Below are 20561 nucleotides of genomic sequence, written 5' to 3'. Positions count from 1 at the left end.
AAAACAATAGATAAGAGAAAGAACAACACCAGCTGTATTGTTATTAAAATACTGTTTTTCTTGATGAGTAGACAGGGCCCAAATTCTGTTGCATGGCTGGTGGGATTTGAACTATTGAGGTTAGGACAGTCTGGCATTACTCAAATATGAATGGGTGCGTTTGTGAAGCGAACTGGGCTAGAGGTGCCCCGGGTGACACAGCAAGGGGCTCAACTGCCAGGATAAACAAACCCCCTCTAATGATCCACATGGACCATGAATGACATTTACATACTGTATGTAATGTAGCACAAAATATGAGATGTCTACAGTCCCTCTGCAAGCTCAGCTCACAACACAAACTTTTTGTTATTATTTATTTAGGCTACAAAGCAGAAAACCAAAAGAAAAACTTGCAGAGCATGTTTATTTTAAAATAAACAAAGAAAAAAATGCCTTGTTTTACACTTGAGCAGCAATTTAGTCAGGAATCTAACAACCAATTTGTGGTCTACAGAAGACAGTAGGCTATTTCAAAGAGAAGCAAAATAGATCTGAAAGAAAAAAACAAGGCAGCATTGCACTAAAACGGCTTCATTAAAGGCCTCCGACATACAGAGCTTAAAAGACTTTTAAGAACAGACCTTAAGGTATGAGATGAATGTAATTTACCAAACAGACAGAAATTATCCAGCATTGACTGCTAACACTGGCTGTAGAGCTAAAAGGACAAAAGACGGCCCAAGAGAAATACTAAGATCAAGGCTTGTCAATGCATATTTGAAAAGGGGATATGAGAGTGAGGGCTAGTCAAGACGAAGTTTATTGTTCTTGCTGACCAGAGTAAGAGAAGAAATGAAACCCAGTTCCCCCAGTGACAGTACTTTTAATTAAGCAACAGCATTGTTCTGTCCGTTTAAGAATACATTAAACAATGTGTCTATCAGAGAAAGCTCACAATGGTACGGCCAACAGTAGCCCATTAATGTGTATACATGCCTGATGAAGCCAAACTACAGTCCCATTATTTAGGTCTGATATTCCAAATTCGCAAAAAATTAACAGATATGATTTCAGTCCAACCATAGGCTGGAGTAGACTCCATGACTTTTAAAACCAATTTTAAACACAATATGGGCTAGATTTACTAACACCTTGCGCTAGCGCAATCCCTTTTTGGCATAAAAAAATAAAACTTCTGTCAGGATTTACTAAAGACACGCAGTGAAATAACATTGCTGAAAAGGTGTGGACAGGGTTATTTTTTGCGGCTGACCTTATTGCATATGCATGTGTAGGAGTTGCCCTTTCAGACGCAAAATTTATGGGAGAAGAGTATTTAAATGAATAATGCAAGGTGATTTACTAAGGTTTTGCGCTAGTCAATTTACTGGTATTTGCTCCATTATTTAACGCCCCAAAAAAGCATGTCTTAAACCAGACGCTAATCTGCGCTGCTCTTGGTAGATTGCATTGGTCATTATATATGACACTTGGTTATTATAAACTAAACTACTGAGTATCACACACTACCAGACTTTCAAGATGTAGAAACGTTCAAGAAACATATGCCTCATTTCTAGGAGACGTGCAAATGAAAACAATGTGTTCTAAAACCATATTGAAATATTAAACGTGTTTGATATCGTGCGACTAAACGAAAACAGAGTCTGTGCCCAACTGCCCATCATACACTATGCTATTTTCTGTAGAATCATTCAATCTTAGACTGCTCTAAATCTGCACACTGGCTCTGACTTTCAGCAATAACTAGAGTCAGCTTGTCTAGACTGAAGAAAAAATCTGGCCAAAAGCGGTGTAGTGTATTCCAGCCTTATATCATTTGAAGCTCAAAAAGACAAATTACTTTCGTCAGACAAAATTTTTACTTTAAAAGTCTAAACACAGTGCGCTTATTGGTGCAAAAGATACAAAACAATGAAAAGAATTGAGCATCTCACTATACAAAACACACAATCTGTACATACAGCAAATGAAAAAGCTATTAAGAAAGTGGATTCATCTTTTAAAAGCGGCCCCTACTTCAAAATACACACCCTCTGTAAAAATAATGGATATTATCTTTCATAGGAAACAAACAGAAGAACATACACACTGCTGAAGTACAACCTTCTATTCCTCAATTGAGAAAAACATCAATTTCAAAGCAAGCAACACAGTTAGCATATTGGTTACAAGAAAGCCATAAACCTTTTCTGTCTCCTGGTGTTATTGATCTCGGATGCCTGAAATCCATTAGCGCCCTTTACATACTCAGTGTTTTCTGTCCCAGTTCGGTAGAGCAAGCTTTCGCTCGAGTTTCCTTTAAACCTTCCTGTGTGGGGGGAGAGCGGCAGCGGTGGATTAGCGATGCTGGCAGAGGGCCTGCACCAGAACTATTCCTTGGCCAGCTTTCCAGTCATCAAGAGCATCCAAGTGATCCAAATTACGAGTGCCCCCTGTGTCCAAGGGCTCAGGAAGTGTCCAGCCAAGGGCCAAGTGGGACCGACTTCCCATATTTGACTGTTATTAGTCCCCACAGGAGGCCCTGGCCATGTGCTTGCTTACAACAGTATCACAGAGAACCATACATTAACGGACTCTGACAGCTTGAGTATGGCACACACAATGCCTTCCAAATCAACATACTACTTTTTTTTATAACAGGTGAATAGTGCCTTTTCATGTTGAAGCCTGAATACTACTAATAGTAGTGAATAGTAGCCTGAAAGCATTCTCTGCAGTGACTTTATGTAGACACTTCCCATGATGACTATGACAGTGCTTTATTGTTATGAACAGCTGAAGGTCTTCTTCCTCCACCCACATAACAATGCAGCCACAGAAGCTGAACACCAACATAGTCTCAGCGGCCTTTCGAAAACCAGGACTCATAATGAGTTCGAGCTCTTGCCAATTTACTTGTCCTCTTTTCTTACTACACTCTTTTGTGCTCCAAATTTCCCCCTTGGCCAAAATCAGCTAGAATTCTCCCATGTACCTTCCACTATAATTAGTGTGACAGAATATCATATGCCTCTTAATCAAACTGAACTATAGGGGGTTTGAAGTAATCTCGTTAAGTTGTGATAAAAGGTTGATAAAAAAAAAAAGACAAGTAAGGCAAGAGATCAGGAAAATTGAAGGTGGTGTTTTGTTATCAGAGGAGACCGACTTGAATTCAGAAAATGAATTTAGATTGTTTTAATTCATTTCTTTGTGCAAAAGTGCTGCATGTGATAAAGCTGATCAGAGACAGTGGAACGTGACAGAGCCATTGAGAATTGTTTGCCTCAGTTACAGGTTACAGTACAGACACATTATCAAAGTCAGGGACACTCTCCCTCCCTATTAGTGTTGCACAATTAATTGAAATGAAAACAAAATCGTGATATGGCTTAGTGTGATTATCAAATAAAGGCTGTGAATTAATAAATAAATAAATAAATAAATATATATATGTAGCCTACTGTGTAACATCTCAGAGCAACTTTATCTTTGAATCAGCTCTGAGTTTGGGTTGCTTATAACGTGCATTGACGCAGTCACGCAACTGGGAACGTTGGGAACGCAACTTGCGCCAACCATCTTTGGCCAAATTGTGCAGCCCTACAAACAAGCACAGCAAACCTGGAGCTTTTCTTCCCTCACAATTATTATCACTAAATAACTTATTTAGTTTTTAACACACTACTGCTACTAGCCTACACAAATGCAGACATCATTCTAGAGAAACATTTCAAAGTTCGTTGAAAAACACAACATCACAAATTAACCACCCCAACGTTTACATCACATACTTGTGAAATGAAGACTTCACCTACTTTTTACTGCCCCATTGACACCCGAGGGGTGAGTCCAGACTCTCTACTTGAAGAAGAGCAGCACAGAATAGGCTATCTATTTGTTTCTTTCTGGAGACAGACAGCAGAGCTGGCACAACCTAGAACTAAAAAAAATAGTTCCACAAATCTTATCTTGGTGGACTCTTTTCTGCAAGTGAGGCTATCAGATGGACAATTTGCCAATTCCACACAGCCCAAAAATGATGACTCCGTTCTGTCCAGTTTGAACACCTGATCCCTGAAACTATAACCGATTCATGTAGCCATTTCAGATAGCACTTAGCTAATGTAAAGCCCATACCGCAGCCAAGTTGTTACAGCTCCAGGTGACTGCCATGCACAAATGAGAGTGTTAGCCCAGCATGCATACTCACAAATTGGGTGCTAGTTGCTATTATAGTAGCAATCTGAAACAATTCACAGAACTATTCATAACATTCCTGCTATAAAAGTCCTTCACTACAACACCTGACTCCTTTCAACAGAATGGTTTTGCACTTTATGGACCATTTTCAGGTTGAAAGGCTTAAGTATATAACTACAGAAGTCTAAAATTCTATAGATTTACAATGGAGACTATAGCAAATAGCCTATTATTATTCCCATTCCCTCCAAAAGCAAAAAAAAAGTTACCATTGCATTTCCTCGGAAGGAAATAATAAAGAGAGAGATGGGTTATACCTGTGAGAAGAGAGGAGGATGCCAAATTTACAGTCATTGTTCAGTAGCTGTTTTACAAACCTCACGCCAGCAGTGTTGACTGTTTTTGTAATTTAATGCCAGACAGAGTAATATAACACAAAGTATAGTGTTACGTTTATAAAAATAAAAAAATTTGTGCAAATATATTTTTAAAAGTTGTTCTATTTACGATGCAATTTTTTGTGGAAATGCATTGAAATAAAACATAAATATTATATAGATGGGAATTTTTTTTAGAAAATTAGAAATGTTGCCTGTAGGATGTAGAAAATGTAGGAAACTAACAATAAGTGCAAGTTGAAGTACTAAAATATCTATTTTAATAGTTAAATGATTAATAATATAAATATTAAAAAAAAAAAATCTTATAGAAATAAGGACCTAAAAATAGCTACTAATAGTTAATTAAAAATATAAATTAAAATAAAATTAAAAATATAAATATAAATAAAGGCTAGTTTAAAATCGCAATAGTATATCAATATATATAAGTACGAGAGGCTGTGCTTTATCGTGAATAAGTAACGGCTGAAGGGCGTTGAAATAGGCACGACGCGAAGCGCCTGCAACCCCTTCAGCCGTTACTTATTCACGATACAGCACTTGCCTCGAGTACCTTATTGCTTTTATAAAACGGTTACCACACAATATTAAAGTAAAAAAAAAAAAAAAGCTGCCTAACAAGAGATACTTTTTTTATTGTTGTTTATTTAAATTTATTTGAACATCTCCGTTTATTATGCACGCATTAAATATTTGTCTCAATATCAATCGCCTCCACTTTGGTGATATTTAACGCGGTTCTCTTGGGGCTCAGCAGTGTTTCCTGTTGCAGCAAGAATGTCGCTCCAGTGCTTTCTTTGTTTTAAGTTTGGCCTCCAGTAGCGCTGTAGTAAACTTTCACACTTATACTCACAGAAAATTTTTTTTTGTCTATGCATATGTTTATGTTGATACGTGTGTTTGCTAAGGGTGTTGCTAAGGGCGCAGTGATAAATTGAACCGTTGGGTGAAGCGGTCATAGTGTTTTATCGTGAATAAAGCACAGCTATTGACCAATCAGAATCAAGGATTGGAACTAACCGTTTTAAAATGGAAAATATCTCACCGCAATTGACCAATCAGACTTAAGTATTTCACAGAGCCATCATGTAATAAATAAAGAAGACGTATTATTAATGTGGTAGTTGCTATGATGTTATCAACTGGAGCTGCTCTTGTGATGTCCCCTCATGGTGAATGCATGTTGACGTAGAATACATTTTTTTGTGTGTGTGGAAAAGACTGATCTTGAGTCTAGGTCTAAAGTCTTTATCTCATATGTACACGTAAGGTTAGTTAGATTTATTGACTAAACTTTTTTTTTAAATTATAAAAACAGTACAGTGCACACCTTTATAATACAATAGTAATGTTAATCAAATAATAATAGTAATTTCATTTTCAGGTATCTGCTCATTCAACATGTAAGTTAACGTTAATCTCTGCACTATGCCAAGGACCACTTCAGCTGATAAAAGCACAAATAACTGTTGTCATTTCGGTGAAAAGCAGATAGTCAAACAAAACGTGCTTATCAATGTATCAAGTTATACTATCTTGTAAACAAAACCATATGGCAAAACGAGGCAATTGTGCAAAGATTCATTATCAGTGAGAGAGCACTGTCCGATCACTGATATAGTAGAGCACAAGCCACGTACACGCAAGACAAACACTGACAGACCCTGTAGAGATAACGTTAGAAGAGCTCAGTTCTGTTGTCCTGTCAATGTTACGGAACTGTCATCACACAAATGTGAGCTTTAACTCTGTTTATTGCACACTAGCACTGATTAGCAAGGGTAACTTACAGGAACTTTACATTCCCCGAGAGTCGCAAGGACATGCTGTCAAAGGGACGAGTACAGTGATGTTGCTATGGGAACTAGAGTTGGTCATTTATTGATTTTCAGTAATTAAGAGTTTAACGAACTAGAATGACTGAGACTAGCTGCTAGCAGTCCTGCTCCTGGTGCTCAACTGAAAGGCACCGCACTGTCGACATGTTAGCACTGCAACTAAATGAGCAAAAACACTCCTATTCTCAAAGAAGCAGAGAAGCAGTAATCACTTACCTTTGAAACATTCAAGCACACTGTTCCTCGGGCCCTTCAAAAGTTAAAAGGCAGTGTAAACAGCCTCAATGTCTCGGGTTGCAGTTCGCTTGAGAGAGAGACGGTGGCTCCACTGGCAGTCAAGCACCCACACTCAGCCCGCTACAGCGCTGCAGCGAGAGAACATATGCCTGAAATATCGCGATATCACAACACTACTGACGGCGCTGAACTGACCAATCATACTCAAGAAACGTCGTCCAATAAGAAAGCGGGGGTAAGACATGTTCGGCATTTTTGGTCAGTTCGATATGATTGACATCCTCAACATCTAAAGTAATTTAGAGCTCAATCTTCTGTTCTAATTTGTTTGCAAGGTTGAGGAGACTCTGAGGGAACTGCAGTGTGTAATATGTCAAAGAGTTTTGCCAAACCAAACACAGGAATGCCGAAAAGCAGATATGAGACATTTTCAGACTTTACAACCATGTATGACAGGCCAGAGTGCGTTGTTGTGCAAGCCCAACTCATAACTCAGACTCTTACCTATATTAGCTATTACTATTAACTATTAACTAAATGAAATAATAGTCCGAAAAATCTTCTTCTTTTTTTTTAAGGAACAGTTTATAGAACCTTTAGACCAGGGGTTCCCAAACTTTTTCGTTCTAGGACCCACCTAGACAAGTATAATCAATCGCAAGACCCACTTGCACTGGTGCTACCAACTTTATCAGTTGGTCGCACCAGCATGATTTGGTCGCACTTTTTTTTTCTACATGCAATGGGATTAATCAATGCATGCTGATGGTCTTAATCTGCATTCCCTAGTTTTGCACTGATGTAAAAAGACTGACAGTGACAAGCCTTCATGTTAGCAAAATATTTTAAACTTTTAACTCTTAAAAAAACTTTTAAAAACATGTATGTTCTTTAATGTTTGATTATAATTTTACCGTCTTCACATAGGGATGGGAAATGATAAGATTTTATCAATAATAATAATGCCACTGACGATTCTGATTATCGATCCGATTCTTTAACGATTCTCTTATCGATTCTTGATAGCACTGTGTGGAAAAATGTAGTCATATGGTTTTCAAATAAAAACAAGGGGTTTTATTTATTTTAAAGCTTAAGCTTGAGTAAGCAAACTGTACTTTTTATGTAATTTATGTAATAAATAGAACTTTATTGTAAAGTGTTACTGATTCAGACGTCTCCTGAGTTCACTGTTGGAAAGATTAGTTGTTTTATCCATTCATTAAAATGAATCGTTCAAAGGAGTCATTAGTTCGCGAATTGGACGTGTCATGCGCGTTGTGTGATTATCCCAGCAGTTAGGACATGGACATCCAAGATTTGTGTCAACACAGAAAACATTTCATCACTGGATAGTTTTTTTTTCGTTTAATTGAAGTGTTGTTTTATGTCAGCTGAATGTCTGGGACGCTTTTCAGAGAAGATAAGGCAACAACTTATTTAGCACAATTCACACCCAGCGGTAATTGAGGAAGAAAAAAAAAATCTCCGAATGCTCCACATGAAACTTTGGTCTTCCGACCTTTTACCACCGTGTCGATTTATTTTGATTAATATGTGCGACAGTGCGAGGGAGAGAGAGCAAGACAGCGCTTAGTTTGGAGACGGTGAAGTCTTTTTTACACTTTCGCCTGGCTCCGAAGAGAGAGAGTGTGCGCGCGCGCGACCGAGTAGCCTACTCTCTCTGCTCGTTCTTTCAGTTAAACATGCACTGTGACTCTGTCACAAGCGCAGCAGTTCATCTACATTACTCAGCGATCAAATAACACTTTGGCGGGCGCTAAAACTCATAGTCGTTTGGTCATTAATCGGACTGGTTTTGTTTCACTCATCGTAACGTAAATTTAGCTGCAGCTAAGTGCCTTTGTGCGACCCACCTTTTCTCACTGTGTGACCCACAAGTGGGTCGCGACCCACAGTTTGAAAACCACTGCTTTAGACAATATATATATGTACATTTCCCCCCTGTCATCTCAATGGCAAAAAAAAGTTTTACAATCAACCTGAATTCACCCTAAATTTTATACAAATAAAAAAAAGTTTGCATATAATTTTCTTTTGGCCTATATTTGATACATCAGGCTTTTATGGCTCATATAGTATGATATTGTGAAAATATGGAGCTCACATGCAAGAAGTGAATTCAGAGGCCCAAACTGAGCAAAAAATATCATATTTGGTTCAGTTGTTTTTATTTGTTTTTTTATTTATGTGGCCAAGCTGTGGCAGAGCTCTGTAATTTGAATCGAGGGCAAAACATATGATGCAATGCAATACAAAAATGATGGATGGCTACAATACAATTGTAAGATGTACAATAAAAGTTCCTCAAAAGCATGTTGCAAGCAAAAACATAATAAATGGATTATGAATCACATAAAGATTTGTCAGTCCAGTGTTCATCTTGAAATGTACTAACAATATAAAGGTATTATATATGTTTATAAAAACAATTTAAACAATTCACAATAGAAAGACACTTTTTTCTCTTCAAAAAAAAAAAAAGAACTCAGTCAGAGGACTGAAGGCATAGATTTTATGCAAAATGTTTTGATCTTGTTGATAATTAAGAGGCCTTAGGAATTAACGTACTGAACATTACATTAGGCTTTATTTGGCTAAAGTATGTGGAATCTTCTAAATAGCTTAAGGGACTTAAACGTATACTTGAAATTCATGAGGAGGCTGATTTAAGGTGTCAAATGTCTAGAGCGCTATCTGCTAAAGTACCAAGAGCTTTATCAGAACAAACACACACAAATACACATAGCTTCAAATATGTCGCTACTTAATTTGCTAAACTAATGTTTCATATAAAAATACTTTCAAATCGGTTGCTTATTTGATTTGTTTTAATACATCTGAATTGTTCCCCTGTCACGATCTGTGTGTTTAGTTTCATTTTCATGGATTTTTAGTTTGTATTCCTCAATTAGACCTACCTGTTTCATGTGTTTCATGTGTTCCTGTTTCCCGCCAGTCAGTAGTTGCCATGGACACTAATTATTTTGTCATCATCACTTGTATATTCAATGCTGCCTTCACATTTCCTCCTATTTCTGAAGTGGTGATTACGAGCACATCGCATTCAAAATTTGACTTGAAAGGCAGGGGTGTGAAGTAACGAATTACAAATACTCACGTTACTGTAATTAAGTCGTTTTTTTCAGAAATTGTACTTTTTTGAGTAGTTTAAAAATTGTGTAATTTTACTTTTACTTGAGTAGGCCTATATTTTAAGTGATGTATCGGTACTTTTACTCCGCTATTTTCCTTCTGTTTGTGGTCGTTACTCATGCTGGTTTTAATTTTATTTTTATCCATCAACGTGATTGGATCGAGTAATCGGTCTCGTGACTGTCATCAAATCAAATTAAGCATAGAAAACTTTAACGGCCTATTCCTGCTGTTACTTGTGACTGCTGTGGAAGTGCATTCTTCCAGCATCAATTCAATCCAGATATCAGCGTCTTCCTCTAATATGCTAAGGTACATTTCATATTTCTGCTTACTATATTTATATAGGCTGGCCTTCATACAGGGCCTAACATTTGGTGTGAGGTTGGGGGTATTGCGTGACGAGTTCATAATGCGGTGAATTTCCCATTTACTTCACAATCACATTATAGAGAGTACGCGCGTCACGATCTGTGCACTGCCGCGTCTCGCGCTCGTTTAAATTGTAACATATTTAATGTCATGGAATTACAGTGTAATTAGTGTTAGCCTACTATCTTAGCCTTTTTCAGTGCATTAGGTGAGGTAATCTGATCATATTAGTGATTCTCATTTATCAAAACACTAAAATTGGTAGCCTACCGTTTTGGAGAGAAATTGGGTATTTTTTAATCTCTCTATTTAACCCATCTCATGGTGTGTGATGCTGAGCTATGATATGAGTATCTAAAGGTTTTTGAATTCTTTGCACAGTTATGAATATTGATCTTTTATGTGCAACAATAGCATGCTCAGTGGCCTATCGCCTAATTTTAAATGTTTTAAAAAAAAATATATATATAATATGATTTAAATGGTGATGAGTGTAGGCCTACTGATTTGATGCATTTTAAAAAGATGGATGATAGATATTCTTCAATCTTTCTGTCAAAGAACAAAATATAATGTGAATTACAGTATGTGCAATTTTCTTAAATTGATTAATTGTAGTGCACAGTGTTTATTATAAGGGGGTGGAATCCGCAGCTCAGTACTCACTACTCACTACTTATGAGTACTTTTAAATTAGCTACTTTTTTACTCTTACTCAAGTAGTTTTTTGGACAAGTACTTTTTACTCTACTCACACTACATTTTTTGGAATGTAATGGTACTTTTACTTGAGTATGTTTTTTCAGTACTCTTTCCACCACTGTTGAAAGGGCGTTCATGTCCAATTTTTTAACTAAAACTAGTTTTTACAATAATTACGATAGCACATGAAGGCAGCATAAATTCCACTTTGTGCTCCATTCAGTTTTTCAGTCCGGTATTGTTTTGTTCTACACGCTGTCATGGTGCCTTTCTTCATGTGGATTACTAGAGTTTGTTTTATTGAACCTTTTTCAATGGTAATGAAGAAAGCTATTGTGAATATCCCATAATACTACGGCAATATTTATGACTTTTTAGGAATATTCCAAGTTCAAGACAACATTCAACAAATAAGTAGCATTAGTGGCAAGTTGATTAATCCAGAAAATTAAACAACTTTTTTTATTATTAATATTTATGTGCTTCAAAACAGTTTTTTTTTTTTTTAACTGCTTCCTCTGTGGAAAGTTTGACCTAAGAGAGAGACCCATTATTAGAGACACTTCCGTCTCTCTTGCTAGAACATGTGCATGTGCCAACACATTCTCACTCCCAACTCGTCACATAGGCTATTGACACTTGGCCAGGACCTCTTGGCGTCTCTGTTTAACGCACTGGGTACACCTTTGGCGTCATGTTTCAACGTGCAGGTAGACGTCAGCACACCGCAGCCCGTTGCTGTGAATGGCTCGAGACTATTAATAAAATAAAAAGGAATTGGCTACAATTAGGGCTGGGCGATTTAAATCGTGAGATTGTTATGCGCATCTGGTCAGTAAAGCCGGTTCCTTGATTAGTAGTAAATTGCCATCACCTGCTTTCAGATGGAGCGGCATTTACTACAAAGAGCCGTAGTTAACTGACAAGCTGAGCCATATCGCATTAAAATCGCGGACATATCGCCAGCGATAATTAATGCGATATGGCTCAGCTTGTCAGTGAACTACGGCTCTTTGTAGTAAATGCCGCTCCATCTGAAAGCAGGTGATGGCGATTTACTACTAATCAAGGAACCGGCTTTACTGACCAGATGCGCATAACAATGTCACGTTTTAAATCGCCCAGCCCTAGCTACAATAAATGATTTATGCCAGGGCTAGTCAAATGGCGGCCCCCAGATCATCCTTATCTGGCCCTCCAACTGGTTTTTGATGTTAAAAATCCCTCGCAATATGATATCAAAGTTTAGCGTTCATAGGCAACAGCATTCAGATGTGAGTTTAACAACGCTCCACGGCGCGTGCAAGTAGGCCTAAGCAGTTTGGTAAGGCTTTAACTAGAGGTGATGCATCCTGGATAACGTATTTTTATCGGAGGTTGGTTGATGTTGATAAATATATAGGCTATTATGTTACGATTGTGTTCGATTAATCAAAGTTTTGTTTATTTATTTATATTCATAAAATCCTCTAGTCTAGACGTCATTGTATGGGGCGATTCCAAGGTCCATTGCGATTCTCCACTCGGTAAGTAAAAGAGTTAAATAAAAGACATGGAGACAATTCTTAAATTTACACAACAAAAAATGTTGACTCATGACTAGAAGTTGTGTTTAGAACCTTTAAGGTGGTGATGATACACAGGGCAACTTTATTTTGCAATGTTGCCGTCAACGGGCAACCAGGTGAGACACAGGGCCCACGACCGATCTAAATGATCCAGATAGAAACGTATTGCCCATTTTCAATGGGAAAGTGCCCAAGCAACAATCGCTCGGCAAGATTGCCCAGCAACATTGCTCAAAAAGTTGCCCTGTGTATCATCACCTTTAGTGTTCTAAATGTAAGGTGGCAATTTCTTATGACGGGAAATGATAGAAGACATTATAAAAATATCTTGCTGCACCGAATGTGCAGGGTTTTTTTGCATATAATCATGCAAGGTACAATCATAGGGCGGGGAATGTAAGATTTTCAATATTAAATTAGCTCAGAACTATTAAGCCACTTCAGCCAAAATTATAAATGTTCAGAAGAAGAACAGTGTTGCCAGAATGATTTGTTTTCCAGCCCAGTAATTGTTTCAAATCCACACAAAATTATATTATAAACACCCAAATATAATCTATAATAACAATACAAATAAAATCATAACAACAACATTATTGTGGCTCATCGCAATTTTTTTTAATGAAATAAAACAATTCATGTGTATAATTAATAAGTAATGTTGTCATAACTTATTGACTGATTCATATAATTTTTAGCAGTTCTGCTGTGGCTTTGTTTGGAACATTCATTATCAACGATTTTTGTCTAGGTTTTATAATATTTGTCTGAAATGTAATTAACAATATTAACTTTTTGTTTATTGAACTGTATAAAATCAATTTCACATACAGATATTTTGCTATTTTGAAGATTATGAGTGTATCAAATCAAGGAATACACGTTTAGCTTAATATGTCAGGGAAACAATCAAATCAGAACCAATCATTTGATTTTTGACATAGATTTATTAAAGATGTCACTAGTCTTGGATTAAGTGAAGAGACACATTAAGGTTAATATGACATTTGTGTGTAAATCAGTATAAACTACAAAATTAGCGCATACATTTTTTTTTTAAATTGTGGGCTGTAATGACATTGTCAATATTATGGTTATAAAATGTGCTAGCCTGGTTATCATCATACTAAATATCTTGCAAGTTATTGGTCTTGGCAAGGCTGTGTTTGAAACAGTTTGTTCTTCAGAGTGTGTTGTCAATGGCCAGTCAACTTGTTTCTTTTTAATTTGCTTCTATATAAGCATTCCTATTTGCTGTCATCATCTATATGACACATCATAGGCAGATAACCGACAGTAATTGGACTGTCCACGTTAGGGTTTGGGAAATAAACGGTGTACTAGACTCTTTTTTTTTTTTAGCTATATGTCAAGCCGTGAGCTTGCACCATTTCAGGCTGGTAACCACCAGGCTAAAAATGTGCCACTAGCCTTGGGACAAGTTGGATATTTAAAAGTTATAAATGTTGATTTGTGTTGTTTTTATCCTCTACAGCTGATCACATTCGGAACACTGGTCCTCTCTTCAATGCTCCTGACACTAACTGGAGCACACGACAAAGTCTCTTTTAAGAGAGGTGGAGGGCAAAGAGTGCCCGTCTGGTGCGGCACAAGAAAATGTGGCAACACACATCTGCCAACAGTGTGGGAGAAATCCAGCTGCTGTCCGGTGTTGTGACTGTCGACCACGTCCCTTCTTCTGTACTGAATGTGACATCAACATCCACAACAGAGATGCCATGGCTACTGGATTCTTCCAGCCATTGCCTCCAACAACTTTCGTGGTGGATAAGGCTCTTTCCCATTGTGGGAAGTTCTGGTTTGTGTGTGTACAACATATATATCATTCTCAGAATAGTTAAGCTCTTTTTTTTCTCTTATTGTTGTAGAATACTCTGTCAGTCAGCTTTTTGAGCATATCTTGTGTACTTTTTCAGCAATGTGCATCATTACCATTGATCCATTTCAATCTTATATCACTCAGTCAATACAAATGATCATAATTCACATGTACTGCATCATCTTTTTCAGTGCAGCTTATACCTGTGCAGATGCCTGACAAAATCTGTGGTTGTTCACCGGAGTCATTGAGGGTCAATCCAGGAAAGACTGTTGCTGTGGTCACAATGAATGGTAAGAATGTGAAGAACTTTATTTTGTCCTGTTTGAGAAGCATCTTAAAAATAAATATCTATCCATATGCGACTCTGAAAACTGACTCATTGTGTTAGTTTTCAGAGTGAAGGGTACACTGTCACTGTACTGCATCACTACCCACGAGCCTTCTGGAAGCAATCCTAATGACCAGCCCCATGACCCTTATGAGTTCCCCAGCAAAAGCATGTCAAGCTGCGCCATCAGTCACAAAATGTTGCGATTATGCACCCACACACTGTTCCACCACAGAGGGCTGTGATGTTGAATTAACTACTTCCTTTTAAAATATGCTAAAGTTAAGAAACAAAAGCCTTTAGAACAACTTTAAAAGCCTAATCTTCTATCTTGACAGCTCTCTCGGGGAAGAGTGGGAGTCTTTTTAGTCTTTTTATATCTGTGTTCAGCTGTATTAGGTAGACATGACATGTCATCCTAGCTACTACAAATAAATTGCCTGAGCTATTGTACTAGTTGTTTTTAGTTTTTTACATGTTATTATTATGAAATAAAATATAACTTTTATAACAATACAACTTTTTTTTTTTTTTTTTTTTTATGAACTATGGTATAGTCCATGGCTTATTTACCTGTTGGACTCTAGTCATGCAGCTGCAAATTAGAATATAATTTCTATGAAATCTGTTTCCCTCTATCCATTTGTTGAATGCCAAAAACAGTCTTGAAGACAGGGCAGTCTTGGGTCTGGAAAATGGTCCATTCAGAGTCTTCTTGAGCCATCACAGTCAGTGTAATCCTCGGGGACTGCAGTTTCTTTGCTCCTCCACAGCTGCAGAAGAATTACAAGTGAAAGGAAAAAAGCAGTTTGGAAATGCTCAACACAAAGATGGCTGATGTTATCTTAGTGTGTGTGTGCAAGTGTGCGCGCGCGTGTGTGTGAGGAAAATAGTGCATTGTTCTTGAGGTATTTGTAGTTTCAGTAATTCAGCAAAGAAGACTGAATGACAGAGATAAGGTAGACCCTGGATATTTATAGCCCACGTCAGCTTCTCATTTCCTCTCAGAGAATGATGAGGCTCTCTTTTGATGCTCTGATGTCCTTTTGTGATTATCACCTTAATGGAAAAGAAAAACATTCAACTTAGAAAAAGAGAGGATTGTGGATAGAAATGATTGAAGGCAATAAATCCAATAACATTCAAACACATCAAAGAAAATGAGACATTTCCAGAATATTGTACATTTTGAATCTGTAATTCTCTCAGCGGGATAGTCCACCCAATATGAAATGTTGTAATCATACTCACCCTCATGAAAAAATTACCATTGACTTTCATTCTATGGACAAAAAAACATGAAGACATTTCTCAAATAATCTTCTTTTATGTTCCACAGAAGAAATAAAGTCATACAGGTTTTGAACAATATGAGATTGATTTGTGGGTGAACTATTCCTTTAAATATAATAATTACAGTAGTGGCCAAAAGTGATGTTCGGCCTAGTGTTACACCTGCAAGCTGTAGTGGCCATGATGACCACCGGAGGGCACTCCTTCCATCTGTTTTACCGCTTCATGAATACATTTCCCATAACCCATTGCCTGGACACATTATGTACGGATTACTGCCACCTGTTTGTCATTATCTCGCTTATGTTTGCCAATTTAAACGCTGTGTGTTCTTTGGCTCACTGTGAAGTCTTGCTGGTGTTATGCTGCATTTCTGAGTGCTACTTCTGGTTTTTGTGTCATGGTCATGATCTCTTGCCTGTCTCCCTGGATTTCCCTGTTTGCCTTTGCCTTGGACTTTTATTATTATATGGATGGTTTGCTCTGTGGTTTTGACCTTATGCCTGTTTTATAGATAACGATTATGGATTGTCTGCCTAGATTTTCCTGTCTGCCGAGATACGACCACGGACCATTGGCTGAACGGCGGATGTGGAACACTTTAACTGGGAACCCTTCAGGATTTTCAAAGTGGTCATCTGACTGGTCAAATTCTACAGGATGTCCAGGAGACGTGTTTGTTGCGTTCTTTAACGGTCGGCCTGGAAACAAAGCCATTGTAACGGCAAACCCCCTTGTGGAAGAAGAAAGCTGTTCTGTTTACAACTGTGGCAATGAGCGCTTACCAGGCTCCATTGTTACAGTAAACTTGCAAAATGTTCTTGAATTAATAATTTTTTTGATGCATGCCAGTCTGTTATCGTAAAGATATTGACTTTACATTTTACACGACCCTGAACATGACGCTGAACAAAACGAGCTGTGATTGGTTGCGTTACATGTCAGCCAAATGTCCTATTGGGCGATCCTTGGCGATGGATTCCAGACCTTCTGGTTCTGCTGAGTTTATCTGACTGTCTCAGGAGCGTTTGGACTGAGCATCGACTCTGACGTGGTGGCAATGACAGCTGAGGACTCTGGCATGGCGGTCATGGTGTATAGAGGCTCTGGCGTGGTGGACATGACAGCTGGTTTCCGTGGCATGGTCTTGATCTTTTGCCCGTCTCCCTGGATTTCCTGTTTACATTTGCCTTGGACTTTTGTTATGGATGGTTTATTATCTGGTTTTGACCTTATGCCTGTTTTATGGATTACACTCAAAGCTGCATTTGGATCTGGATTCATGTAACCCCTAAAATTCACATCTTCACTTTTTTTTTTTGGATTAAATTTGTTAAAGATTTTTGCAAGCACATTGTGTAGTCAGTTCTGCTATTTGTAATTAACACAATGAAACATGCCAAATTTGCAGACATGGCTAATCTTTGGCCAGGCTGTCACTGAAATTATGGACGCATGCAAACAAAAGGGAACCAACAAAATATTAATAACTGATTAATGTGTGCTTTGTTCTGTGAGCCTTGTTTTCCATGCAGTTTCTTCTTTTTTTTTCTTTTTTTTTAAATGCTAAAATTAAAACCTTAATTTGTCAAATAATTTTGTGAATACCATAACTAAGTTTAGTGCTGTGTTCTTTCCTCCATATTTAAAATGCATCAAATATTTTCCACATTTTTATGGTCTAATCAAATTTGTATGGTCTTTAAAAACAAACATCCCCCTGGACATCACTTTTTGCCAATTCTGTGTCAAAATACCACACTATTTAAATAATGGCCCCATGAAATCATTTAAAAAAGTACAGATGTATTTTCTGTTGACAAATTAACTATTGAATTAGGAGATTTGGGCAAAACCTACCAAAGTGCTGATTTAAAAATATTTTTTGATGTATTTGTTTCTAAGAGAAAGACTGTTGATTTAAATTAAATGAAAGTTATTAAAATTTTAAATATGTTCTAAAACTAAATCAAGTTTAGTCAGTTTTATCTTATAATATGCCTCAACGCATAGAATAAATGACTAATTCTGTTTTGATTTAATCACAAAATTAAAACGCTACTTTTTTTATCAACAATTAAACGCGTTCAATTTATTTTTAGCGCATATATTTTACTACTAGTATAATCCACACAATTAGCCAAATCCAGCTCTTAAACATTTTGTTTTCTTTCACAAGATCTTTTCAGATGGTACATCCTGTTGGGGGGAGTGAAGGGGGCTGACAGCTGATTGATTTCAGGGTTGCTGTGTGTGCTTGCTGCAATCCTTTGTTGTCTTTTATTGTCGTTGACCTCCAAAGCATATAAAAGATTCATGCAGAATGCTTACTGTGTTTGTTAATGTACTTCAATGCGCTGCACCACCAAGCCAGAAAACATCAGCCGCCCCTTCATAAATATTTACTACGCCTGGCCTCTTCCTTCTGCTTTCCTCTTCTCTGTATTTCTTTGCTTATTGCTGTCACACTCTTTCTGAGATCACGCTGCCACGAAGAGGCCAAAGTGACACTGGCTGAAAACTAGGCAATCTGAAAGGATGTAATGATGACAGCATGGAAAGAATGCCAGCTTATTTTTTAGGATGGGTATTGTTGGGTATTTCTCATAAGTAGGTTAGAGATTTGATCAGTGGCTAAACATACACACTTAAATACACCCAGCATGCTTATTTGTCAATGAGAAATAAATAAGCATAGACGTGCACCCACCAAACGCACACACACACACTGTTTACAAAACTCCTAAAGGAAAGTGAGTAATTAAAGGGATACTCCACTTTTTTCGGAAATATGCTCATTTTACATCTCCCCCAGAGTTAAACAGTTGAGTTTTACCGTTTTAGAATCCATTCAGCCGAACTCCGGGTCTGACGGTACCACTTTTAGCATAGCTTAGCACAGATCATTGATTCTGATGAGTCCAGTAGCATTTCTTTCAAAATGACCAAAGAGTTTCAATATTTTTCCTATTTAAAACTTGACTCTTCTGTAGTTAAACCGTGTACTAAGATCGACGGAAAATGAAAAGTTGCGATTTTCTAAGCCTATATGACTAGGAACTACTCTCATTCCGGCGTAATAATCAAGGAACTGTGCGGCTGTACCATGGGTGCAGCAGGCGTAATGATATGACGCAGCGCCTGAAAATAGGTCTAATAGGTTAGACAAACTTAGTCCCGGTCACGTTGGAAGAAGTTACCGAGCTGGGGACTATTTTCAGGCGCTGCGTCATATCATTACGCCTGCTGCACCCATGGTACAGCCACATAGTTCCTTGATTATTACGCCGGAATGAGAGTAGTTCCTAGCCATATAGGCTTAGAAAATCGCAACTTTTCATTTTCCGTCGATCTTAGTACACGGTTTAACTACAGAAGAGTCAAGTTTTAAATAGGAAAAATATTGAAACTCTTTGGTCATTTTGAAAGAAATGCTACTGGACTCATCAGAATCAATGATCTGTGCTAAGCTATGCTAAAAGTGGTACCGTCAGACCCGGAGTTCGGCTGAATGGATTCTAAAACGGTAAAACTCAACTGTTTAACTCTGGGGGAGATGTAAAATGAGCTTATTTCCGAAAAAAGTGGAGTATCCCTTTAAGACAGCTGCGGGTCACTGCATGAGTCATGCTTGTTGAACTCTATAGGCAACCGACCTGTCACATCTGCTTGAACAAGACTGACATCACCATGACACCAGCAATAACAGACCAAGCACTCATGGCAATGCTCTTTTCATCATCAAATCCACTACTGGTGTTACTGAAGCATGTCATTCAGTGGATGTTGACAGATATTCAAACTTAGCATAATGCACAATACAGTTTATATATTTTCCACTTATAAACAATTAAATGTATTCATTTTAATTAAAGGGTTAGTTCACCCAAAAATTCTGTTAGTAATTACTCACCCTCATGTTGTTCCAACCCCTTAAGACTTTTGTTCATCTTCGGAACACAAATTAAGATATTTTTGATGAAATCTGAGAGCTGTCTCACTCCTTCATAGGCTTCTCTGTTATTGAAACTTGCCGGCCCAGAAAGTTAGTGAAGACAATGTTTAAAATAGTCCAAGTGACTACAGTGGCTCAACCATAAGTCTATCAAGCGACGAGAATACTTTTTGTGCACAAAAACCCCCCAAAAATAACTACTTTATTCAACTATTCATTTTCTTCTGTGTGGGTCTCTGACGTGAGTTCACGTAGTGTAACAGCGCAGCGCAACGTCAGAACGTAGGCTCACTATTGGCCGACGCTGGTCATGTGTGTGATGCTGGCCATTAATGAGCCTACGTTCTGACGTTGCGCTGCGCTGTTACACTACGTGAACTCACGTCAGAGGCCCACACAGAAGAAAATGAATAGTTGCATTTGGGGGGGGGGGGGGGGGGGGGGGGGGGGGTTTGCGGGGTTTGCGCACAAAAAGTATTCTCGTCGCTTGATAAACTTATGGTTGAGCCACTGTAGTCACTGTTTCAATAACAGAGAAGCCTATGAAGGAGTGAGACAGCTCTCAGATTTCATCAAAAATATCTTAATTTGTGCTCCGAAGATGAACTCCGATGGACTCCGAAGAAGTCTTACGGGGTTGGAACAACATGAGGGTGAGT

The 20561-nt window shown here is 37.8% G+C and overlaps 1 protein-coding gene across 2 annotated transcripts in view; it reads right to left on the bottom strand.

The window, feature by feature from the left end:
* Window positions 1–6788, bottom strand: part of glceb (glucuronic acid epimerase b) — a 59630-nt gene extending 52842 nt beyond the window's left edge. For both annotated transcript variants that reach the window (XM_084404255.1, XM_084404254.1), the window contains exon 1: window positions 6644–6788. The gene's annotated coding sequence lies outside the window, so the exon portion shown is untranslated. The remainder of the gene's footprint in view (window positions 1–6643) is intronic.
* Between the last annotated feature and the right edge of the window lie 13773 nt (window positions 6789–20561).

Source organism: Rutilus rutilus (assembly GCF_951802725.1).
Source record: "Rutilus rutilus genome assembly, chromosome: 3".
Lineage (NCBI taxonomy): Eukaryota > Metazoa > Chordata > Actinopteri > Cypriniformes > Leuciscidae > Rutilus > Rutilus rutilus.
Note: the sequence above shows the minus strand (reverse complement) of the source record. Positions and strands in the feature narration are given on the sequence as shown.